The sequence below is a fragment of the Artibeus jamaicensis genome, unplaced genomic scaffold (assembly GCF_021234435.1).
Source record: "Artibeus jamaicensis isolate MK-2021 breed Jamaican fruit bat unplaced genomic scaffold, CSHL_Jam_final contig_558, whole genome shotgun sequence".
NCBI lineage: Eukaryota > Metazoa > Chordata > Mammalia > Chiroptera > Phyllostomidae > Artibeus > Artibeus jamaicensis.
The window spans coordinates 6055412-6082897 of NW_026521886.1; the positions used below are offsets into that span (position 1 = coordinate 6055412).

At 39.1% G+C, this 27486-nt stretch overlaps 1 protein-coding gene across 1 annotated transcript in view; it reads right to left on the reverse strand.

Annotated features, from left to right (window-relative positions):
* CHCHD6 (coiled-coil-helix-coiled-coil-helix domain containing 6) overlaps positions 1–27486 on the reverse strand; it is a 365550-nt gene that overhangs the window by 105092 nt on the left and 232972 nt on the right.

The window sequence follows — 27486 nt, forward strand, 5'->3', positions numbered from 1 at the left end:
AGACCCAGCTTTTTTTTTTTTCTTGTCAGTTGCTTGGAAAACTTGTTTCGAAGTCTTTCGCTTTTAGTCCGTGATTGTTTTTTGTCCTGAGGTGCAGCCTCTTGTAGGCAGCATATGTGAGCATCATGCATTCTTATCCATTCCACTATTCTATGTGTTTTGATTGGAGCATTTAATCCATTTACGTTTAAGGTTATTATTGATAGGTTATTATTATTCATTGCCATTTTTGTACCTGTGTTCCTCTCTGTCTCCCTGTTTTCCTTCCTTACCTTAAAGCACTCCTTTTATTATTTCTTGTAGAGCTGGTTTGGTGGAGGCGTATTCTTTTAGGCTTCTTTTGTCTTGGAAGCTCATTATTTGGCTCTCTCTCTTGATGGAGAGCCTTGCTGGGTAAAGTAGCCTTGGTTGTAGGCCTCTGGTTCTCATTACTTGGAATATTTCTTGCCATTCACTTCTTGCTTGGAGTGTTTCCATTGAGAAGTCAGTAGCTAACCTTATTGGGGCTCCCTTGTATGTTACTTCTTTTTTCTCCCTTGCTGTCTTTAAGATTCTTTGTCTTGGAATTTTGTCATTTTGATTATGATGTGTCTTGAAGTGGGCCTCCTTGGGTTCCTCTTGATTGTGACTTTCTGTGATTCCTGCATTTGTGTGACTTTTTCTCTGATCAAATTAGGAATATTTTCTCTCATTACTCTTTCAAATATATTTTCTATCCCTTGCTCTTCTTCTTCTCCTTCTGGTATCTCTATTATTCGGATATTATTACGTTTCATATTGTCTTGCATTTCTCTTAATCCCTCTTCATTCTTTCTGAGTTTCTTTTCATTTTCCTGCTCTCTCTGTGAGATGCGTTCTACTTTGTCCTCCAGCTCACCAATCTGATCCTCTGCCTCATCTATTCTACTTTTGAAACTTTCTATTATATTCTTCCATTCAGAAATTGTATTCTTCATTTCCTCTTGTCCCTTGCTAATAGTTTCTGTTTCCTTTTTCATGTTGATATAGTTTGTGGTGAGATCATTGTACCTCCCCTGTAGTTTTTGGTAGCTCATTGTGAGCCCTTTGAACTTCGTGATAACCAGTGCTTTAATTCACTATCTGATAGTTGATTAGACTCTATTTCATCTAACATTCTTTCTGAAGCCACTGCTTTTTATTTCATTTGGGGATTTCTTTATATTCCATTTATTTGTGAGATTCTTCTTGTTAGCCTCAGCTTCTAAAATTAATCTGTTCTGAATCTCTGGGTTTATGTTGTGAACCTCTGTGGTATAATACCTGTGAATTTCAGTGGTGCAGACTCCTTCAGGTATCTTGATGTTCTCCGTTTCCACCTACTCCTTTTATCCTGTATGTGTGAGCAGTTGTAGGAGGAGGGAAAATGGTTTATGAGAGCAAAAGAGTTTTTTATGATATTTATAGTCACAGCCGGAAGAGAGGAGATAGGCAATCTTTAGGCTATATATAGTATTAACCATATTCTTCAGCCCAACTTGCCACTTTTACGAGAGGATGGACAAAAGATAAGCCTCTTGTTGGAGAGGGAAGGCTTGTGAGTTGGAACTAGAAAGCAGTGAGGTTTCAGATGGTCAGATTTTGAGGTAAGGTGAGTGTAAGGAACAGTAAATTGGTGTAGTGTGTGAGCACATAGAATTAATCACTACAGTGATAGAATTCAGGGACCTGTACAATGGGCTAAGATCCGTGAGATGTGTTGTGATTACTGTTGTGTAGATCAGCTATTATTTAATATTAGAGCAGCACTCATATAACAAACTCTATGTGATCTGTCTGAGTAGGGGGTAGAGAGTTTTAGATAGTGTGCTAAAGGACAACAAGTGGCATGGAGTTTAGAGGATTAGCAAAGCACTGTGGAGGAAAGGACAGGGGGAGCCTGTCTAATAATACAATATAACTACTCGAGACTGAGAAGCCTCTAAGGAAAGAGGAGGAATACAGAGATATTATTAAAACATAAAAGAAGTGAGAATAATGAAAAAAATATGCAACACCTCATGGCTTCTCTGCTATAGGAAGGTGAAATTTGTCTCTCTGTCTCTACTGTTGAGATGCCCCCTCTTTGGGTCTCATTCTGGTCCTTTCACAGTTCCTAGTTGTTTGCGTCTCTTGTGTGTAAAAGGAAACGAAGCAACAAACAATCAATCAAACAAATAGCAGGAGAAGAAAGGCAAAAGCGATGGGATTAAGAGGAAAGGAAGAAGGACTAAAACCGGGAAAAAGAAAGGAGAGGAACAAAGTACAGAAAGATAAAGCAGTGATAAAATTAAAAAATATATAAGATTACTAAACTAAGAACAAAGAAGTGACTAAAAAAGGGGAAAAAAGAAAAAAGAAAAAAAATCCAAAAAACAAACAAACAGCAACAATGAGAACAACAATAACAAAGACAACAGAGAACCCCTTCCCTTGTTGGTTTCAAACTGTCCAGACTGGTTGTCTGGTTGCAGCAGGATCTCTCTGTGGGCTGGGATCCCGGCGCAAGCGCACGCACCAGCCAGGCTACCAGATTGGGGTGTGGTCGCCCGCAAATTCGCCGGGCAGTCCGGGGCTCACAAAACCGGCAGGGCGCTTCCCAGTTGCCTGGAGGTGGGAAGCACTACCTCAGAGGCTTCTGCTCCTGCGGGGCCGTCTAGGACCAGAGAAACCGGGAGGGTGCTTCCCAGTCCTGTGGCAAGTTCCCAAATGCCTCTGCTTTCCCCCTGGCTCACTGCAAGACAGGGTGGGAGGCAAGCCAAGCTGCCCTGGCAGGAGAATACCTCAGTCCACTTTCAATAATGAAACAAAACAAAACAAAACAAAACAAAACAAAACAAAACAAAACAAAACAAAACAAAACTCTCCAGACAGCCTGCCTCTCAGTCCAGCTCAGTCCCCAACCAGACATAGTGAGGCCAATGCTTCTCTCAGTTCTCCCAGGCTTGCAACCACAGAGTCTGCAGTTGAACAGGGCCCTTTGTCTTTGTAACCCTCCCTGATAATGCAAGCCAGCAAGTAGACAGGTCTTTGACCGGTGTTGTCCAGTTTCGCTTATACGGGGAGCGGGAGAGCTGCTGGCCCATGCTGGTGGCCACCGGGGCCGCTTGATGCCCAGGCTCCTATGGCAGATACCTCTGGTGTTGGTCTCAGACCGATGGCTGTGGTACCTGGCTGTAGAGGCAGCACCGGGGCCACCAGGCGGGGGGGCGCTGGCCCCCGGCGCTGCTTTATCTTTACTCCAGTCCCCAAGACCCCACTGATCTGCTTTCTGGTGTTTCAGGGTCTGTCGCTATCTCTGTTCTTTTAATTTCACAAATGCTGGATAACCAATGGATTAGTACACTGCTTCTCTATAGATCTGCCAGGATTTTCACCCACAAGTATGAGAGCAAGAATCCGCTCTGTCCTACTCCATTGCCATCTTCCCCACCTCTCCCATTCGTGGTTTTTAACTGACTTAATTACTATTATGATAGAAGCAAACTGTGATTATCATTTTTTTTATATTTAATAGTTGTCATTTTTGGTAAAGACAGCTCTCCTTTCCTAATCATCCTTTTGTTTCAATATATTTTTATATCAGTATGGTCTTAGGTTGTTTTTTAAATAATACATTTCTGTAATTTTTCATCTTCTGCTCAAACAAAGTATTCTAAATATGACCAGTGGGGCTTCTTTTAGGCTGGTTCCTCTGTCCCAAGTAAAATCACATATCCTCATCATTTTTTAATAGAATAATTCTTTTTTTCACAAAATAAGATGCTCCAGGCTCACCTGGTCGATTTCCTTCTCCATTCTTGGAACTAGCCAATTTCCAAGGAGCATTGGTTCCTTTCAATTAGTGACAATAGTTATAAACAAAGATCTAGGTCGCAGGAGTGCTGACTGTTACTGTCTTAATTTTTTTGGTGTTCTTTCAGTAGACAGTGCTAAGAAGAATATATTTATTAAAAACCATGAGTTTGTATTGTTTCCTCTAATTCCAAAAAACACCAGAGGGCTCTGCCTTTTCTTCCTTCATTCAGTATTTGTACCTCCATTCTCCTCTGATGGGAATATTAGTTCCTCATATTAATACTCACTTGTTCAGTCATCAGATCTAAGATGGTGGAGGAGTAAGTGGAAGCTACACTAACCTCCTCCCAGGACCAACCGGGAATTACAATTAAATTGTAGAGAAATCATCCTGAATAACCAGCTGAACACTAGTTGGAGAGAAGCCTTATAACCATAGACAGATAGGAGAAATCAATTCACCACAATGAGATTGGTAGGGAGTGTAGAGGAGATGTGAGAGGGCTGGCTGTGCTCCCACAGGCGGCAGATGAAGTACTGAAGAAAGAGTTCAGTCACTGAGAGTTCTCCCTGAGAAATGTGGGGTCTAAACCCCAAGCTAGGCTCCTGAGCCTATAACATCAGAACTGGAAAGGAACCCAGACAACACCCAGCTGTGAACAGCATCAGGGTTTCTGTGTGCCAGGGAGAGAGGACTGGAGACTGAGAAAGCCTCTTAAAGGGCCAATTCACAAAATTTCATTTGCAGCCACTTATCCTGGGCTCTGGCAGAGGTGGGCAAAATGGACTAGGGATGCACGGGGAGAATCTGGGGCTGGTGGCTCTGAGGAGTGAACTGAGGACACAGGTCCCAGGACCCATGTGCTGAGTCATTCCCCATACTGCAGAAAACATTATTCTCAGTCAGAGCACTCCACTCCAAATGGCATCAGCCTAAGGGGAAGAAATAGCCCTGCCCATAGGAATTACTCTAAACCATTCTGTGGATCTTAAGCATGACAGCTGACTACAGCTTGAGGCTATTATCACTAATAGTTTAACAACTAAGGCAGATCTCTGGGAGCACTATGAGACTTTAGATGACCCTCTCCAATGTCTGGAGCTGATAAAAGCCAGCCTTGGAACAGTGCCTGATTCTTTTTGCACACAAACAGGCCCAGCAGAGGGAGTCAGATGCTATAGATCACTGATACCTCCAAACGGGTTGACCAGGGACAGTCACAAGCAGCACCTGAGAAAGGTGTACATCAGAGTCATTGCAGTCTTGTACCTACATCCCTCTCTCCATCCTTGCAGATCTACCTAATACATAAAAAATAATTCAAAGAAGCAGCCAAAATTGGAAGACAAAGAGCCAGGGTCCAAATGAAAGAACAAGAGACTTTCCAGAATGGCTAGCTGAAATGGAGGCAAGCATTAATAAGACAGAGTTTAGAAAAATGATTATAAGGATTCTCAACAGCATGAAAAAAGACATAGAAACCATAAAAAAGGATCATTCAAAAATAAAGAATGTGGGACTTCCGCCAAGATGGAGGTGTAGGAGGAAGCACTGCACCTTCTCACACAACCAAGTTTAAAAACAATAAAGTTTTAGCAACTAAAACACAGCCAAACCACAGAAAATTGAATTACATGGAAGTCTGACAATAACGAACCCTTCAGCCGGGCCGGTGAGAGGGGCAGAGCCAGCGGCAGAGTAGGGTCGGGCAGGAGGGATCCATCAGACCAACCTGGGTGCACAACCCAGGTGCACCGGCAGCCATGGGCGGATCCCAGGTGTGGAGTGGTGGGAGGACCCACTGAGGGTGCAAGGCGGTGGACTCACTGAGGGCTGACCAAAGTCACACAGTCGAGAGCAGATAATCTGGTAAAGGAGCGAAGTGGTGAGATAGACTGTGCAGGCCCCAGTGGCAGAAAGTGTCAGAGGGGACCACCATTGTCCCTTTCTGACCCTGCCCCCACATACAGCGTCACAAACCAGCGACCTGGGTGGCCCTGCCCTAGTGAACACCTCCTCATACATAACAGGCATGAACAGATCAAAACATGGCTCAAGAACAACTCAGAGCCCCAGAGCCGATAAATCTAAGTGACGAAGAAATAGCCAAACTTTCCGATGCACAGTTCAAAACACTGGTGATTAGAATGCTCACAGAACTGGTTGATTATAGTCACAAATTAGAGGAACATATGAAGGCTAAACTAATTGAAATGAATGGAAATGCACAGGAAACCAATAGTAATGGAAAGGAAACTGGGACTCAAATCAAAGGACTGGACCAGAAAGAGGGAAAAAATGACCAAACAGAAAAGGATGAAGAAACAAGAATTCAAAAAAATGAGGAGAGATTTAGGAACCTCCAGGACATCTTTAAATGTTCCAACATCCGAATTATAGGGGTACCAAAAGGGGAAGAGGAACGGCCATGAGCGGAAAACTTATTTGAACAAATAATAAAGGAGAATTTCCCCAATCTGGCAAAGAAAATGGACTTCCAGGAAATCCAGGAAGCTCACAGAGTCCCAAAGAAGGTGGACCCAAGAAGGAACACACCAAGGCACATCATCATTATATTAGCCAAGATTCAAATGAAAGAGAGAATTCTAGAATCAACAAGAGATAAGGGGACAGTCACCTACAAAGGAGTTCCCTTCAGACAGCTGATTTCTCAAAAGAGACCTTACAGGCAAGAAGGGGCTGGAAAGAAGTATTCCAAGTCATGAAATCCAAAGACCTACATCCAAGATTGCTCTATCCAGCAAAGCTTTCATTTAGAATGGAAGGGCAGATAAAGTGCTTCTCAGATAAGATCAAATTCAAGGAGTTCATCATCACCAAGCCCTTATTATATGAAATGTTAAAGGGACTTATCTAAGAAAAAGAAGATAAAAAAGATGAACAGTGAAAGGACAGCAAACTCACAGTTACTACGAAACACACCTAAAACAAAAGCAAACTAAGAGGACAGCTAGATCAGGAGCAGAACTATAGAAATGAAGATCACATGGAGGGTTAGCAACAGGGGAGTGGGAGAAGGAGAAGGGGGGAAAGGTACAGAAAATAAGTAGCATAGACGGTAGGTAGAAAATAGATGGGGGAGGGCAAGAATAGTAGGGGAAATATAGAATCTAAAGGACTTGAGACACGTAGTCACAAACTAAAGGGGGGAATGGTGGTGGAGGGGATGTGCAGGGTGGAGGGGAATGAAGGGGGAAATTGAACTGTAATGGCATAATCAATAAAATATATTAAAAAGAAAAAAATAAAGAATGTTGTATCTGAAATAAATAACACACCAGAAGCAATAAACAGTAGAGTAGATGAAGCAGGGAATTGAAGCAGTGTTTTGGAAGATGAGGCAGAAAAAAAAAAGACAATCAGGCAGAGCACCAAAAAGATAAAAGAATTTTAACAAATGAGGAGAGCTTAAAAAAGATCCTGGACAACATGAAGCATAACAACATCCACATCATGGGAATACCATAAGAGAAGGTGCAAGGGATCGAGAACCTACTTAAAGAAATAATGATTGCAAACTTCCCTAATTCGGTGAAAGAAAAAGTCACACAAGTCCAGGAAGCTCACAGAGTCCCAAACAAGTAGACCCAAAGAGACCTGCAACAATATCCAACATAATTTAAATGACAGGGCTTAAAATAAGTAGAGAATCCTAAAAGCTGCAGGGAGAAAAGCAGTTTAGTTACCTACAAGGGAGCACCAACTAGACTGTCATTTGATTACTCAGCGGAAACATTTCAGGCCAAAAGGGAGTGGTGCGAAATATTCAAGGTGATGAAAAGCAAGGACCTACCATCAAGGTTACTTTACCCACTAAGGCTACCATTTAAATGAAAAGAGAACTAAGGAGCTTCCCAGACAAGAAGAAGCTAAAGGAGATTTTTTTTAAAGATTTTATTTATTTATCTTTAGAGGTAAAGAGAAGGAGAGAGGGAGAGAAACATCAATGTATGGTTGCCTTTCATGCGTCCCCTGCTGGGAACTGGCCTGCAGGGAACAGGCCTGCAACCCCAGTATGTGCCCTGACTGGGAATCAAACCATGATTGTCTGGTTCACAGGCCTGCACTCAATCCACTGAGCTATACCAGCCAGGGCTAAAGGAGATTTTTAAAATATATTTTATTAATTATGCTATTACAATTGTCTCATTTCCACCCCCTTTCTTCCACTTTGCCAGGCAGCCCCCATTGTACCTACATCCCCCTCCCCATCCTTAGCTCATGTTCCTGGGTCAAACATACAAGTTCTTTGGCTTCTCCATTTCTTACACTATACTTAACCTCCCCCTGTCTATTTTGTACCTACTATTTATGCTTCTTATTCCCTGTACCTTTTTCCCCCAATCTCTCCCCTCCCCATCCCCATTGATAATGCTCCATATGATCTCCATTTCTGTGATGCTGTTCCTGTTCTAGTTGTTTACTTAGTTTGTTTTTGTTTTTATTTAGGTTCAGTTGTTGATAGTTGTGAGTTTGTTGTCATTTTACTGTTCATATTTTTGATTGTCTTTTTTTTCTTAGATAAGTCCCTTTAACATTTCATATAATAAGAGTTTGGTGATCATGGACTCCTTTAACTTTACCTTGTCTGGGAAGCACTTTATCTTCCCCCCCCATTCTAAATGATAGACTTGCTGGATAGAATAATCTTAGATGTAGGTCCTTGTCTTTCATGACTTCAAATACTTCTTTCCAGCCGTTTCTTGCCTGCAAAGTTTCTTTTGAGAAATCGGCTGGCAGTTTTATGGAAACTCCTTTGTAGATAACTGTCTTCCTTTCTCTTCCTGCTTTTCAGATTCTCTCCTTATCTTTAATCTTGGGTAATGTATTATGAGTGCCTTGGTGTACGCTTCCTTGGGTCTAGCTTCTTTGGGACTCTCTGAATTTCCTGGACTTCCTGGAAAGTCTATTTCCTTTGCCAAACTTGGGAAGTTCTCCTTCATTAAGTTTTCAATTTCTTGCTCTTCCTCTTATCCTTCTGACACCCCTATGATTTGGATGTTGGAACATTTAAAATTGTCTGGGAGGTTACTAAGCCTCTCCTCATTGTTTTGAATTCTTGTTTCTTCATTCTGTTCTGGTTGAATGTTTATGTCTTCCTTCTGCTCCAAATCATTGATTTGAGTCCTGGTTTCCTTCCCTTCACTGTTAGTTCTTTGTATATTTCTCTTCACTTCAGTTTGCATAGCCTTCACTTCTTCTTCCATTTTGTGATCATATTCAACCATTTCTATGAGTATCTTGATTACCAGTGTTTTGAACTCTGCATCTGATAGGTTGGCTATCTCTTCATTGCTTGGTTCTATTTTTGGAGCTTTGATATGTTCTTTCACTTGAGCTATATATTTTTGTCTTGGCACAACTGTTACATTGTAAGGAGCGAAGCCTTAGATATTCACCCAGGCAGGACAACCCATTTCACTGTGGGTTCAGCTGTATGTGGGGGAGGGGTCAAAGAGGGAACAGTGCCACTTGCTAGGCTCTCAGTGAGCTTTCAGTCACTTCCTCTGCTACTGACAAGCAAATTGAGCCTTCCTGGTGCTGATTCCCAGTTGGGTGGGTTTGTCTATATTCTAGTACCCTGTGGTTTTTGCCAATAAATTCTTCTGTAAGGCTGGGAGTTACCCCCACCACCATAACCCCACCCACTTTTACTGCCAGATGTTTTGAGGCTTTATTTCCCCATGCTGGAACCCTGACTTATATGGTCTGTCTCGCTCCCCAGTTGTCCTTCCCAGTTACTCACACACAAACATGGTACCATCCAGTCTACCAGCAGCCACATTGCCCATTCCGGTCCTTCAGCCCCATGTTGCTCCATGTCTACTACACCCAAGGTGCCCATCTCCACCCCTCCTACCAGTCTGAATGAATGTTTCTTCTTTAATTCCTTGGTTGTTGAACTTCCATAGAGTTCAATTTTCTAGAAATTCCAGTTTATTTTTTGTTTTTAAATTTGTTGTTGTCCTTCTTTGGTTGTGTGAAGAGGCAAAATATATCTACCTACATCTTCATCTTGGTTTGAAGTCCCGAGCTAAAGGAGTTTGTTAACACCAAACCAGTACTGCTACAAATGTTAAAGGGCTTCCTTTAAGAAGAAGAGGACAAAAACAAAGGGAAAAAAAGGCAATAACAATAAAATGACACTAAATATCTATCAACACTTACCTTAAAAGTTAATGGCTTAAATGCTCCAATCAAAAGACATAGAGTGGCTGAATGTATAAGAAAACAAAATCCATACATATTCTGTCCGCAATAGATACATCTCAGATGGAAAGATACACATAGACTAAAAGTAAAAGGACACAAGATATTTCATGCAAATGGAAAGGAAAAAAAAAAGCTGGTGTAGCAGTACTTCTCTCCATCAAAATAAACTTTAAAACCAAGGCTATATATAGTAAGTGACATGGAAGGACTCTACATAATGATAAAGGGAACAATACGGAAGGGTGTATAGCCCTAATAAACATTTACATACCCAACACAGAAGCACCTAAATATGTGAAGCAAATCTTGAAGCACATAAAGGGAGAAATGGATAAAAATACAGTCATAGTGGGAAATTTCAACACCCCATTGACTTCAATGGATAGATCTTGAAGATAGAAATTCAACAAGGAAATAGTGGCCCTAAATGACACACTACATCAAATGTATTTAATTGATATATCCAGAACATTTCACCTCAAAGCTGCAGAATACACACACTTTTCAAGTGCACATGGAAAGGTTTCTAGGATAGACCACATGTTAGGACACAAAACAAATCTTAAGAACTTTAAGAAGACTGAAATCATACGAAGCATCTTTTCTCACTACAATGCTATGAAACAAGAAATCAGTCACATGAAGACTATCAAAAAACATGCAAACTCATGGAAGCTAAAACACATGTTATTAGACAATGAATGGGTCAACAACAAAATCAAGGAAGAAATCAAAAGATACCTTAAAACAAATGAAAATGAGGGCATAACAAATTTGTGAGACACTGGGAAAGCAATCCTAATAAAGAATTCTGAGCATTACATCCTATCTCAAAAAACAAGAAAAAGTTCAAATAAACACTCTTACTTCACATTTAAAGAAACTTGAAAAAAGAACAACAAAAAATCCCAAAGGTAATAGAAGGAAGGCAATCGTAAAGATCAGAGCAGAAATAAAAGAAATAGAATCTAAAAAAAAATGATCCAAAAGATCAATGAATCCAAGAGCTGGTTCTTTGAAAATATGTACAAGATTGACAAACCTTTTATCAGACTCATCAAGAAAAAAAGAGAGGGTACCCAAATACATAAAATCAGAAATAACAACTGACACAAAAGATATACAAAGGATTGTAAGAAAATATTATGAACAATCACATGCCAACAAACTGAATAACCTGGATGAAAAGGATAAATTCCTAGAAATACACTCTCTCAAAACTAAATCAGGAAGAACTGGAGAATCTGAATAGACTGATCACACCTTATGAAATTGAAGCACTAATCAAAAGACTCCCAACACACAAAAGCCCAGGACCAGATGGCTTCACAGGTGAATTTTACCAACATTCTGAGAAGTACACCACCTCTCCTTATCAAACTATTTCATAAAATTCAAGAGGAGGGCAGGCTACTCAACTCCTTTTACAAAGCCAACACTATCCAAATTCCAAAACCAGGTAAAAACACCACAAGGGAGGAAAATTATAGATAAATATTGCTGATGAACATAGATGCTAAAATCTTCAACAAAATACTAGCAAACCAAATACAACAATGCATGAAAATATCATACACCATGATCAAGTGGGATTAATTCTGAGAATGCAAGGTTGGCACAATATTCGCAAATCAATAAATATGATTTACCACACAAATGAAACAAAGGATAAAAACCATATGATCATATCAATAGATGCAGAAAAAGCATCTGATAAGTCCAGCACCCACTTATGATAAAAACGCTCAGCAAAGTGAAATTAGAGAAAACATACCTAAATATAATAAAGGCCATATATGACAAACCTACTGCCAGCATCATACTCAATGGGCAAAAACTACAAGCATTCCCCTTAAGATCTGAAACAAGACAAAGATGTCCACTTTTACCTCTCTTATTTAGCATAGTAGTGGAAGTCCTCAATACAGCAATCAGGTAGGGAGACAAGAAGAAGAAATAACACATCCAAATTGGAAATGAAGAATTAAAACTATCTTCATTTTCAGATGGCATGATACTGTACACAGAGAAACCCAAAGATCCATCAAGAAACTACTAGAACTGATGATTAGTCACATTTTTATATGCCAATAATGAACCAACAGAAAGGGAAATTAAGAAAACAATCTCATTTAAAATTGCTACAAAAAGAAAAAAAATATCTAGGAATAAACCTAACCAAGGATGTAAAAGAACTGTACTTGGAAAATTATAAGACATCTTTAAAGAAATGGAAGAAGATACAAGTAAATGGAAGCATATACCGTGTTCATGGATAGGAAGAATTAACATCATTAATACATCCATACTACCCAAAGCAATTTATAAATTCAATGCAACTCCTATCAAGATTCCAATGATATATTTCACAGAACTAGAAAAAATATTTCAAAAATTTATATGGAACAACAAATGACTGCACAGCAACAGTGATCCTGAGAAAGATAAAGTAGAAGGAATCACATATTAGTACCTCCTAATATAAAACTATACTATAAGGCCATAGTAATCAAAGCAGCATGGTACTTACATAAAAACAGACACATAGGTCAATGGAACAGAATAGAGATCCCAGAAATAAATCTACACCTTATAGTCAATTAACATTCAACAGAGAAAGCAAGCACACGGAATGGGCTGAAGATAGTTTATTCAATAAATGGTGTTGGAGAAATTGGGCAGATAATTGCAGAAAATTAAACTACATCACCTTCTTACACTACACACCAGAATAAATTGAAAACAGATCAAGGACTTAAATATTAGACCAGAAACCATAAAAACTGTAGAGAAAACATAGGCAGCAAATTCTCAGACATTGCTTGTAGCAATATTTTATCAGATCTATCTTCCCAGGCAAGGGAAACAAAAGAAAAATAAACAAATGGGACTACATCAAATTAAAACGTTTTCGAACACCAAAAGAAATCATCAACAAAATAAAATGACAACCCAAAGGTAGAAGAACATATTCTCTAATACATCTGATAAAGGGAAGGATTACTATCCAAAATTTATAAAGAACTTATAAAACTCAACACACACACAAAATAAATAGCTGAATTAAAAAATTGTCAGAGGACCTGAACAGACACTTCTCCAAAGAGGACATACCAATGGCCAATAGACATATGAAAAGATGCTCATTGTGCCCTGGCTGGTGTAGCTCAGTGGATTGAGCGCGGGCCTGGGAACCAAGCAACCACGGTTCGATTCCCAGTCAGGGCACATGCCTGGGTTTCAGGCCAGTTCTCTCCCTCTCTCCTTCCTTTCCCCTCTAAAAAGATAAATAAATAAAATCTAAAAAAAAAAAAAAAAAGAAAAGATGCTCATTGTTACTAAGCATCAAAGAAATGCAAATTAAAACCACAATGAGATATCATTTCACACCTGTCATGATGGCTATCCTCAATAAATCAATGAACAAGTATTGCCAAGAATGTGGAGAAAGAGGAACCCTCATGCATTGCTGGTGGGAATGCAGATTGGTACAATCACTGTAGAAAGCAGTATGAACATACCTCAAAAAATTAAAAATAGATCTGCCTTTCAATCCAGCTCTTCCAAATCTGGCAATATATCTGAAGGAACCCAAAACACTAATTTGAAAGAACATAAGCACCCCTATGCTCATTGCAGCATATTTACAATTGCCAAGATATGGAAGCAGTATTCTATTGAGTAAATATTCCACCTACTGATTAGTGGATAAAACAACTGTGGAACATAGGGTTGAATTTGTCAAAGAAAGACAAATACCATATTTCATTCATTCATTTGTGGAATCTAATGAACAAATTGAAAAAACATGGAAAATGAGGACAGACTCATAGATGGACAGCAGGACAACAAGTGGGTAGGGGTGGTTAGGGAGTCGAGGGATTGTGTGAAAAGGAAAAAGGACTCATGAACATGGGCAAAGATGTGGTGACTGCTTGTGGGAAGGGTGTATAAGTGTACTAAATGGTAATGGAAAAAATACAATAAAGGCTAAATAAAAAATACTAATTTATTTAGTACTATAATGTAAATAAAATAGTTTGAAATTGCCACACCAATTCTGCTACTGAAAGCAAACTTACTAAGCAAAGTTCAAAATTTCTTCCTTAGAATATAAGCCTTTGAAGATATAAAGAATACTATGTTCAAAAGTTGCATAACTTCATTTGCAATTAAATGTTTTATTCTGAGCCAATTCCAGCCTTATAGGCAGTACACTGTAAGAAACAATACCAAGGATCCTGTGTGCTCTTTACACAGTTTCTCCCCGTGTTAACATCTTGCATTACTATAAGACTATCACAAGAAAAACGACACTGATATATATAGTCCACTTATATTGTTCAAATTTTACCAGTTTTATATGTACCCATTTAGTTCTACACGATTCCATCACATGAACAGACAGACACATGGTAACTACCACCACTGTCAAAATATAGAACAGTGCCATCACCTTAAGAATTCCTTGGCTTCCTTTTTATAATCACACTCACCTTCTTCCCCTTTTGCCCAACCCCCCACTTCCTGATCCCTGGCAACCACAGTCTGTTCTCCTGCTCTATAATTCTGACATTTCAAGAACGTTAAAAGAAGTCAAGTCCCACAATATTTAACTGTTTGGAGAGGGCTTTTTTTACTCAACCTAATTCCCTGGAGTTTTATTTAAGATTCATCTTTGTATCAATAGTTCATTCATTTTTATTGCCAAGAAGTATTTTATATATGGATATACCATATTTGTTTATGATTTACCTGTTGAAGAACATTTGAGTTATTTCCTAGTTTTTGGCTATTATGAATAAAGCTGCTATGAACATTCATTTTGTGTGAACATAAGTTTTCACTTCTCTGGGATAAATGCCAAGGAATGCAATTGCTGGATTACATGGTAATTGCATGTTTATTTGTTTGTGTGTTTGTTTATTTAAAGATTTTATTGATTTTTATTTATTGATTTTTAGAAAGAGGGGAAGGTAGGGAGAAAGAGGGAGAGAAACATCAATGTGTGGTTGCCTCTCCCATGGCCCCCACTGGGGACCTGGCCTGTTGCAACCCAGGCATGTGCCCTGACTAGAAATTGAACCAGTGACCCTTTGGTTAGCAGCCCACGCTCAATCCACTGAGCTACACCAGCCAGGGCGCATGTTTATTTTTATAAGAAACTGCCAAACTATTTCCAGGGTAGTTGTATTATTTTAAATTCCCACTAGCAATGCATGAGTGACAGTATTTTAGCTATCCTGATAGGTATGTAGTAATATAATTGTGGGTTTAATTTTCATATTTCCAATGTCTGATGATGTTAAATATCTTTTCATGAGCTTATTTGCATTCTGTATAACCCCTTAGTTAATTTTTAAATTGAAATTTTTTTAACTAGTTAGCTTTTTCCATTGCTACACTTTAAGTTTTCTATATATTCCAGATAATAGTCCTTTGTTTGGTATATGACCTGTAAGTATTTTCTCCCAATCTGTAGCTTCTCTTTTTGTAGTGTTCATAGGGTCTTCTTTCATGGAACAAAAGTTTTTAATTTTGATGAGGCTCACTGCATCAATTTTCCCTCTTATGGATCATGCTTTTGGTGGTGTTAGTTTGTTCCCAGATATTGTTAGTATACAGCAATATGTAATACAGTTGACTTTAAATTTTGAGCTCATGACTTATGACCTTGTTAAACTCATTTATCAGTACTAGGAGGTTAGGGGGGTGGCTTTTTTTTTAAAGAATTCCTTAGAATTTTCTATGTAGATGACCATGTCATATGCAAATAGATACCGTTTTATTTCTTTCTAATTTCGTATACTTTAATTTTTCTTGTCTTACTTCAGTAACCAGTGTCTTACTTGTAGCTTTGCTCCAGCACAATGTTAAATAAAAGTAACAGGACCAGATATCCTTGCCTTGTTCCTGATCTTAGAGGAAAGAACTCAGTACTATTTCATTACTACATATGATGTTATCCATATGTTTTCTGGTATATGCTCTTTATTTTCTAAGATTTTTTATAATAAATGGTTGTTGATGTTTGTCAAATGCTTTCTGTGTCAAGTAACAACCATTTTTCTCCTTAACTTGTTGATATGGTAAGTTTCAATAACTGATTTTCAAACATTGACCCAGCCTTGCATACCTGGAATAAATATCACTTTATATACATATGGTGTACATAAGATGTGTCTGGAAAAAGTCCAGTCATTGTTAATATAATGAGAACAGTTTGCATGACTTGGATGTAACCTGGAAGCCAAGGAGAGTGGACTGGAATGTGCATGTGTGGCCAATTATGACTTCACTGTACTGGTCAGTGGGGGTGGTACATGCCCTTGAGTGAGCATGTATACTGTGTGGCCACCGCATTCACAGTACACGATTGAGTAGAACAATGAATCTGTATCAAATTTTGCATTAAGCTTGAACAATTCTGCATGGAAACTATTCAGATGATTTAGAAGACTTTCAGGGACAATGCAATGAGTGCAGTGCAAATAAAAGTGTGGCACAAATACTTCAAAGATGGTCATGGATCTGTTGAAAGTGACCTACATTCTGTAAGGCCTGGAACAAGCAGAGCAGATGAGAATGCTTAAAGTATACAGGCTGCAATCTACAAATATTGGTGAGCCAGGTGACTAAGCCCCCAACAGCCCAGATTTCACAGCCTGAGACTTCTGGCTTTTCCCAAAAGTAAAATCATCTTTGAAAGTGAAGAGATTTCAGACAGTTGATGAGATTCAGGGAAATACAATGGGGCAGCTAATGGTGACTGGAAGAACTGTATGAGGTCCCAAGGTGCCTACTCAGAAGGGGGCTGGGGTGTCATTGTCTTATGTACAATGTTTCTTGTATCTTCAATAAATACCTCCGCTTTTTGCATTACATGGCTGAATACTTTCTGGACAGACCTACACAATTTTTTATACATTGCTGGATTTGGCTTGGAAATATTTTGTTGAGGATGTTTGTGTCTAAGTTAATGAAAGATATTGGTCTGTAGGTCTCCTTTGTCTGGTTTGGTAGTACTATGTCTAGTAAGGTAATCCTGGCTTCATAAAATTATTTGGAAAGTTTAGCCTGACCTTCCACTTTTTCAAAAAGATCATGTAAAATTGGTTTTAATTTTTCTTTAGCTATTTAGTAGAAATCTCTGACAATATCATTTGGGCCAATTTATTTTTATGGAGATTTAAAATCATGAAGTCAATTTCTTCGGTGGTTTCAGGTTATCAATTTCATCTTGGTTGAGTGTTAGTAGTTTATAGTTTTCGTGGAACTGCTCCATTTCTTCTATATTGTCAAAGTTATGAGCATAAAGTTGTTCTTAGTATTACCTTATTCTCTTCTATGGGTTGTGAATTCTCAGGGATATAAGCAGCTTCATGACAAATACTGATTTATGTCTTCATTCTTTTTATCTTTGTCTGTCTTACTAGATGATTAATTTTATTTTTTCCCTCAAACCGGTTTTTAATCCCATTTATTCCATTGTTTTCCTGTTTCAGTTACATTGATTTCAGTTCTTTATTTCATTCTTTTTACTTGCTTTGGATTTATTTTCCTCTTCTTTTACTAGTTTCTTGAGGTAGGAACTTAAAATTTATTTGGAAACTTTTTCTCTTTTCTAATATAAGAACTTAATGCTATAAGTTTTTCTTTTAATCATCCTTGAGCAATATCCCACAATATTTTATATGGTGTGGTGGGAACTGACCTACCTGCTTTCAGAAACTGTAACCCCTCATGGCTAAGGGGTTACAGTTAGCCATGTAAAACTTTTTACTCAGTTGGCTGAGTAACAAGACCTTGGGACCATAAGCCAATTAGGAGACAAGGCTTATCTTCCTTGTAGAGACACCACCTCTGCCCTCTTTCACTTCATCCTATTCAGCCACAGGTAAATGAATGGTTAGCTAATGATGGGTAAGATTCCTCAAAAGACAGATGACCTAAGACAGGCATGGTCATGAAGGGGCACTCAGGAAAAGATGTGCAGGGGCTATAGAAAAAGGGGGTGATGGACCCTCACCCCTTGGCTTTGATATCACCTGAGTCCTCATTCTATTTGAGAGAAGTCTCCTAATCTCTTGGTTGCTTTACTTCCCCTGCCTGACTTAAGCCTGAAACAATGCTGGTGGTGGGTGTGACCCTGTGCTGGAAAGGGCGGGTTCCCTGGGGGCAATGAGGCCTATGAAAGAATGCATAAAATCCTATGAAAGTACTTTGCTAATACCCTCAATTTAAATGATAAGGATCCAAACAGCAAATGAATTTGTTCCCCAAAGTTTTATGGCCCTTTAACTATCTGACCCTGACTCAGAATAAGCCCTCAGAGTTCTTTCAATGATATCTATTGTTTAATCATTTCTACCTCACAATGATTGATGTGCTTTACATATATACCCCATATTCCTATGCAAATTAAACCAAATCAAAGCCTGTCAAGGGAAGGATGAGGGTGCTCTCCTCTTGAGAGAGTGGTGAAGGTGCTCCAAGGAGCTCTCTTCTGGAGAGGGTGGTCATGCCGTCCCTTTTCCTACACAGGACTTTGGAGGTCGATGTGAATTTGTTGTGTCTCATCCACAATGCTGCGGACACTGCAGGCCAGTGTCTGCGTCAATGGTGATTTCAATTATTATAAATTTGCTAAGGTTTGTTTTATGGTTCAAGATATAGTCTATCTTGGTTCCAGGAGTGTTTGAAAAAATATAAATTATGTTATTGTTAGAGTATCCTTTATATGTTAGAGCTTGTGGATTTGTTGTGTCACTTAGATCTTTCATATCCTTAATGATTTTCCAACTAGTTGCTGAAAAGGGGGTGTTGATATACCCCCAACAATTATTTTAGATTTGTGTATTTCTCCTTTCAGCCCTATCAGTCTTTAATTATTGATGAGAGAGAAAGAGAGGGAGAGACAGAGATCCATTGTTCCACCCACTTATACATTCACTGGTTGATTTTCACATGTGCCCTAACTAGGGAATCAAAACCACAACTTTGACATATAAGGACAATGCTCTAACTAACTGAGCTACCTGGCCAGGGCTCTATTAGTTTTTGCTCCATGTATTCTAAGATTCTATTCTTTGATTGCATACACATTTAGGATTGTTATGTCTTCCTGGTGGATTGGTAACTTTTACCATCATACGATCTTCTTTGATAGTTTTCTGCTAATTTTCTTTGCTCTAAAGTATTTTAATATTGATACTAATATGGCTACTTCTACTTTTTTGATAAATGTTGACATCTTTTTTTCATCCTTTTAATTTCAACTTATGTCAATGTATTTGAACTGAGTTTCTTATAGGCAGCATAGTTGTGAGTATGTTTGTTTAATCTACTCTGGCAATCTCTGTCTTTTAATTGGTAAATCTGACCACTTACTGTAAAGTAATTATTGACATGTTAGAGCCTAAGTCTGCCATTTTATTAAATATTTTCTTTTTGTTCCCTCATTTTCTCATTCTCCATTTCTCTTTTCTTGCCTTCCTATGTTATTTAAACATTTCATATGATTCCATGTTGATTCATTAATAGGTTTTGAGCATACTCATATAATTCTCTCAGTGACTACACTACATATTACAATATGAATAAGTAACTCACCACAATCTACTGGTAATAGTGTTTTACAACTTAAAGGATGAAACCCTTACACCCATTTAGGTTATTTTCTTCTATTTTCCAAATCCTTTGCTTTGAGCACTTTCAAGCATACATTTGTCCCACATCAGACAGTAAAATATTTTTTCAATCATTAAATATGATTATAAAACTCACAAGAAAAATCTATTTATATAATTTTTGCTTTCTTCATTGTTCTCAGATTTTTATGTTCCAAGATTATTTTTTATATCATTTTCTTTTCGTTTGAAGAACTTACTTTAGCCATTCTTTAAAGGTAGGTTAACTAGCAGCAAATTGTCTGTTTCCTGTAATTCTTTATGTCCTATTGGTCAAGACTCTCATCACCCACCTGGATGCCCTAGGAGGCCTGACACTGGCAGGAAGGATTTCCCCACAAGTGGCTGGCAAGGAAGCAATCTTTGTCTTCACAGCCCAGGGAAGCACTGTCTGCTCCTACAGGCAACCCTAACAGAGATTCGCAAGCACCCCAGTGAACTCAGATGAACCAAGCAGACCAAAGTAGTGGAATAAAGGCTCTGATTCAAGAAGCTGAGCAAACTGAAAAAGATAAACCCAAAGAAATGTACACCTAGACTCATAATAATGAAAGTTCTGAAAACTAAATTTAAAAATCTTGAAAGCATCAGAGAAAATCAACATATTAGTTATAAAGTAACACCAATTTGAATGACAGTGGAATCTCATTTAAAACCATGGCAGCAAGAAGGAAATGACATATTTTTCAAATGCTGAAATTAAAAAAAATGTTAGTCATGAATTCTACACCCAGTAAAACTATCCTTTAGGCATTAAGGGGAAATCAGATATTTCCCCTTAAATATCTAAAGGGGAAGTAAAGAACACTATCCTGGAAACTTGTGGCAGAATATCCTCCTCAGTTGCTTCTGGGTGAGAGATTTTTCTGATCCACAGAACAAAGAAACTTCCACGGCCAGTGCTTCCTAACCACCTGTGGTCTCTAGGTAGAAAGGGGAGTCCCTGATTGACTGGACAAAGTATTCCCACCAGGGACCCTTGTAGCATGATCCTGTTGGTGCTGTTGAGCCACTTGGAGTGTCACACTTATTGTATGATGGGAGTCTCTGGCCTTCAGGGACAAAGAGTACTTCTAGGGGATACTTGTCATTGGGATCCCCACTTGATCCCCTTGCTGGTGTTGCTGGACCTACGTGCTGTGGGACTTGCAGTGAATCTGGTGGAGCAACAAGCCTGCTTGGGCAGTTGTCTGCCACTAGGATTGGGGACCAGAGATAATGGCACTGGGTTGCTTTCTGTTATTGTGTGGGACCTCATAAGGTACCATGCTCTGTTATTCTTCCAGTCCAGGATCCCTAGGAAGTCTACTTTCTTCTTCCTACATTTTAGAGTTCTTCTATGGTTGCCTCCCAGCTTAGTTACTGGGAATAAACAGGGAGAGATTAAGTTCAGCCATCTTGCCCAGACTATAAGTCCACTTAAATTAATATTGTGACTTCTGTGTGGGGTGGCATCTATTTGAAATATATTGAGGCTCATTTATTTGTTTGTATTGGGCTGGCCAAAAAGTCCATTTAGTTTATTCTATAAAATAAAAGACACATTTTTCATTTTCACCAATAATTGTATTGATTTGGATATTTTGAGTATGTTGGCTATTTCCTACATGACAGAACATTTATTATTCTCAATTAATGTCATGATTTGATCACTATCAATTTCAACTGGTCTACCTGACCATGGAGCATCATCCAGTGAAAAATCTCCAGCATGAAATTTCATGAACCACTTTTGACACATTCTCCATACACCGCACAAATCATTTTTTGCATTGCAGTTATAGTTTTACCTTTCTTGAAATATTAAAGCAAAACATGCCAAAAATGTCGCATATTTTCTTCCATCTTCAATATTAAAATGGCTACACATAAATTCACCAATTTTAAGTTTTTTAAAAAATGCATGATGATATGACAGCTGTCACAATGCAATCTAACACAATTGTTTCAAATGAAGATAAAGACAACTAAGCACTACTAGAGCCATCTTATGGGGAAAAAAAATTAACTTTTCGGGGGATGCTGGGAAGATGGCGACAGAGTAAGATGGAGCTGATACTAGCTCCTGTACTCATGGGTGAAAATCCTGGCAGATCTATAGAGAAACATCGCAATAAACCATCGGATGCCCAGCATTTATGAAGTTAAAAGACCAGAGATTGTGACGACGCTGAGGCACCAGACGGCGGCAGAGTCAGCTACTGGAGCTGGGTCTCACGTGGCCCCTGTGCTGCCACCAGAGCAACAGGCCTGGGAGCCGGGGAGTCAGGTACGGAAGCCAGACACTCCAAGCCTCTGTGTCGGTCCTGGGAGACAGAGGAGTCAGGAACCGGAGCGGGGACATTCTCGGCCCTTGTGCCGATGCCATAGGTACCAGCCTGGGCAACGGAAGGGTCAGTTGCAGGGGCTGGGACACCAAAGGCCCCTGTGACGCCACCAATAGACAGGCCTGGGCCCTGAGGAGCCAGCTACAGGAGCCGGGACGTTCACAGACCCTGTGCCGCTGCCATAGCGATGGGACTGGACACCAGGGAGTCAGGTACTGAAACCGGGACTCTCCAAACACCTGTGACGCAGCAGAGGAGCCAGCTACGGGAGCCGGGAAGTTCTCGGATCCTGTGCCACTGCCATAGCGACAGGACTGGACGCCGGGGAGTCAGGTACGGAAACCGGGACACTCCAAACCCCTGAGACAGCCCTGGATGGCAGAGGAGCCCTCTACGGGAACTGGGACTTTCTCAGCCCCTGTGCTGCTGCCATAGCGACGGGACTGGACACTGGGGAATCAGGTACGGAAGTTGGGACTTTCTAAGACTCTGTGCCACTGCCATAGAGACAGGACTAGATGCCGGGGAGTCAGGTATGGAAACCGGGACATTCCAAACCCCCGTGACGGCCCTGGGCGGCAGATATGGGAGCCAGGACATTCCCAGCCTCTGTGCCACTGCCGTAGTAAGGGGCCTGGGTGCTTGAGGAGGCGGCAACTAGAGCCGGGACATTCAGCAGTGGTAGGGGACCAACGCAGGGACCAGTGCGAGGACCAGCATGAGTGTAGGTGGAGATGAAGAACATCAAGAAACTTCAAGGAGTCTGCACCACTGAACTTCTCAAGGATCATACCAGAGAAGTTTACACCATAAAACCAGGGTTTCCTAAAAAAAAAAAAGAACAGATCAATTTTAGAAGCAGAGACTAACAAGAAGAGTCTCAAACAATGGGAAGACAAAGAAACAATCCCAAAATGAAAGAAAAAACAGAAACTTCAGAAAGAATGTTAGATGAAATAGAGGCTGATCAACTATCAGACAGTGAATTCAAAGCACTGGTTATTATGAAGTTCAAAGACCTCACAGTGAACTACCAGAAACTACAGGGGAACTATAATGATCTCTCTGCAAACTACAGCAACATCAAAAAGGAAATGGAGACTGTCAGCAAGAGACAAGAGGAAATGAAGAACACAATTTCCAAATTGAAGTACACAGAAGAAAGTTTCCAGAGTAGGACAGATGAAGCAGAGGATAGGATTAGTGAGTTAGAGTAGAAGGTAGAAAGCATCTCACAGAAAGAGCAAGAAAATGAAAAGAGGCTCAGAAAGAATGAAGAGGGATTAAGAGAAATGCAAGACAATATGAAACGTAATAATATCCGAATAATAGGAATACCAGAAGGAGAAGAAAAAGAACAAGGGATAGAAAACTTATTTGAACGAGTAATGAGAGAAAATTTCCCTAATTTGATAAGAGAAAAAGGTCTCACAAATCCAGGAATAACAGAGAGTCCCAACCCAGAAGAACCCAAGGAGGCCCACTTCAAGACACATCATCATCAAAATGGCAAAATTCCAAGACAAAGAGAGAATCTTAAAGGCAGCAAGGGAGAAAAAAAGAAATAACATACAAGGGAGCCCCAATAAGGTTAGCTACTGACTTCTCAATGGAAACACTTCAAGCAAGAAGAGAATGGCAAGAAATATTTCAAGTAATGACAACCAGAGGCCTACAGCCAAGGCTACTTTACCCAGCAAGGCTCTCAATCAAGACAGATGGCCAAATAAAGAGCTTCCAAGACAAAAGAAGTCTAAAAGAATATGCCTCCACCAAACCAGCTCTACAAGAAATACTAAAAGGACTGCTTTAAGGGAAGGAAGGATAAGAGGGAGAAAGAGAGGAACACAGGTACAAAAATGGCAAGGAATAAGTACCTATCAATAATAACCTTAAACATAAATGGATTAAATGCTCCAATCAAAAGACACAGAATAGCTCAACGGATAAGAAAGCATGACCCACACATATGCTGCCTACAAGAGACCCACCTCAGGACAAAAGACCATCACAGACTAAAAGTGAAAGGCTGGAAACAAGTTTTCCAAGCAAACAGACAAGACGAAAAAGCTGGGGTAGCAATTCTCATATTGGACAAAATAGACTTCAAAAAAAAGGCCATAAAGAGAGACCCAGAAGGTCACTTCATTATACTCAAGGGAAGAATCCACCAAGAAGACATTAACATTGTAAACATATATGCACCAAACATAGGGGCACCCAAATATATCAAGGAAATCTTAGAGGACTTCAAGAAAGATATTAAAAGCAACACAGTTATGGTAGAGGATTTGAACACCCCACTATCAAAAATGGACAGATCTTCCAAACAAATTATCAACAAAGATATTGTGGCATTAAACAACACCCTAGATGAAATGGACTTAACTGATATATATAGAGCCCTTCATCCCAAAGAAGCTAAATACACATTCTTTTCAAACGCACATGAAACATTTTCAAAGATAGAACACATGATAGGACACAAAACAAGCCTCAATAAATTCAAGAAAATTGAAATTATACCAAGCATCTTCTCTGACCACAAGGGACTGAAATTAGAAACCAACCCCAAAGAAAAAAACCCAAAGCACCCAAAATCATGGAGACTGAATGGTATGCTCTTAAACAACGAATGGGTCAAGAATGAAATTAGGGAAGAAATCAAAACGTTTCTGGAAACAAATGGAAATGATCTCACAACAACCCAAAACTTATGGGACACAGCCAAGGCAGTCCTGAGAGGGAAGTTTATAGCAATACAGGCCTACCTAGAGAAGATAGAAACATTTCAAACAAACAACCTAACCCTACGCCTGCAAGAACTCCAGGAACAACAACAAAGACAGTCCAGAGCAAGCAGAAGGAAGGAAATAACCTAGATTAGAGCAGAATTAAATGACATAGAAACTAAAAGCACAATTTTAAGGATCAATGAATCCAGGGGTTGGTTTTTTGAGAAGATAAACAAAATAGACAAGCCTTTAAGTAGGCTCATCGAGAAAAGAAGAGAGAGGACACAAATAAACACAATCAGAAATGAAAAAGGAGAGATTACAACTGATACCACAGAAATAGAAGGGATTGTAAGAAATTACTATGAAGAACTGTATGCCAAGAAATTTGAGAACCTAGGGGAAATGGACACATTTCTAGAAAAATACAATCTTCCAAAACTCAGTGATAAAGAAGCAGAAAATCTAAATACACCAATAACAGGAAAAGAAATTGAAGCAGCAATAAAAAAACTGCCATCACACAAAAGCCCTGGACCAGATGGGTTCACAGGAGAATTCTACAAAGCATTTAAGGAAGAGATAACCCCTATTCTCCAGAGACTATTCCAAAAAATCCAGAAGGATGGAACACTCCCAAATTCTTTTTATGAAGCCAGCATCATCTTAATTCCAAAACCAGATAGAGACACAACAAAGAAAGAAAACTTCAGGCCAATATCACTGATGAACATAGATGCTAAAATCCTCAACAAAATATTGGCAAATCGCATCCAACAATATATCAAAAAGATCATACACCATGTTCAAGTGGGATTCATCCCAGGGATGCAAGGATGGCTCAATATTCGCAAATCAGTAAATGTAATACATCACATAAACAAAAGCAAAGACAAAAATCACATGATCATATCAATAGATGCGGAAAAAGCTTTCGATAAGGTACAACACCCATTTATGATAAAAACACTCAGCAAAGTGGGAATACAGGGAGCATTTCTCAAAATAATAAAGGCCATATATGAGAGACCTACAGCCAATATCATACTCAATGGGAAAATACTAAAAGCTTTTCCACTAAGATCAGGAAGAAGACAAGGATGTCCACTTTCACCACTTCTATTCAATATAGTATTGGAAGTTTTAGCCACAGCGATCAGGCAAGAAAAGGAAATAAAAGGCATCCAAATAGGAAAGGAGGAAGCAAAACTGTCACTGTTTGCAGATGACATGATAGTGTACATGGAAAATCCTATAGACTCTACCCCAAAACTTCTCGAACTATTAATGAATTTGGCAAAACAGCAGGATACAAAGTCAATATCCAGAAATCAAAGGCATTTTTATATACGAACAATGAATCAGCAGAAGCAGAAATCAAGGAAAAAATTTCATTTGATATAGCAAAAAGAAAAATAAAATATCTGGGAATAAACCTAACCAAGGAGGTAAAAGACCTGTATGCAGAAAACTACACAGCACTGAAGAAAGAAATCAAGGAAGACACAAACAAATGGAAACATATACCTTGTTCATGGATTGGAAGAATTAACATCATCAAAATGTCCATACTACCCAAAGCAATATACAGATTTAATGCAATACCTATTAAAGTACCAATGGCATATTTCACAGACATAGAACAAACACTTTGAAAATTTATATGGAGCCATAAACGAGCCCGAATAGCAACTGCTCTTGTGAGAAAGAAGAACAAAGTAGGAGGGATCACAATACCTGATATCAAACTGTATTATAAGGCCACTGTAATCAAAACAGCCTGGTACTGGCATAAAAACAGGCACATAGACCAATGGAACAGAACAGAGAGCCCAGAAATCAACCCAACTCTCTACAGTCAATTAATATTCGACAAAGGGGGCAGTAACATAAAATGGAGTAAAGATAGCCTCTTCAACAAATGGTTTTGGGAGAACTGGACAGCTACGTGCAAAAAAATGAAACTTGAGCACAGACTTACACCATACACCAAAATAAATTCAAGGTGGATAAAAGACTTAAATGTAAGTCATGACACCATTAAAGTCCTAGAGGAGAACATTGGCAAGAAAATCTCAGATATTCCACGCAGCGACATTTTTACTGATATGTCCCCTAGAGCAAGGAATGTAAAGGAAAGAATAAACAAATGGGATCTCATCAAAATAAAAAGCTTCTGCGTGGCCAAAGAAAACAGTATTAAATTAGCAAGACAACCAACTGTATGGGAAAACATATTTGCCAATGATACCTCAGACAAAGGTTTAATCTCCAAAATATACAAAGAACTTACAGGACTCCACTCTAAGAAGACACCAACCCAATTAAAAAATGGGAAAAGGACTTGAACAGACACTTCTCCAAGAAGAACATACAGAACATTCAGAGATACATGAAGAGATGCTCAATATCGTTAGCTATTAGAGAGATGCAAATTAAAACCACAATGAGATACCACTTTACACCAGTCAGGATGGCTGTCATAAACAAAGCAACAAACAACAAATGTTGGAGAGGGTGTGGGGAAAAGGGGTACTTAGTTCACTGTTGGTGGGATTGCAGACTGGTACAACCATTATGGAGAACAGTATGGAATTTTCTCAGAAAAATAAATATCGACCTGCCTTTTGACCCAGCAATTCCACTGCTGGGATTATATCCTAAGAATCCTAAAACATCAATATCAAAGAACCTATGCACCACAA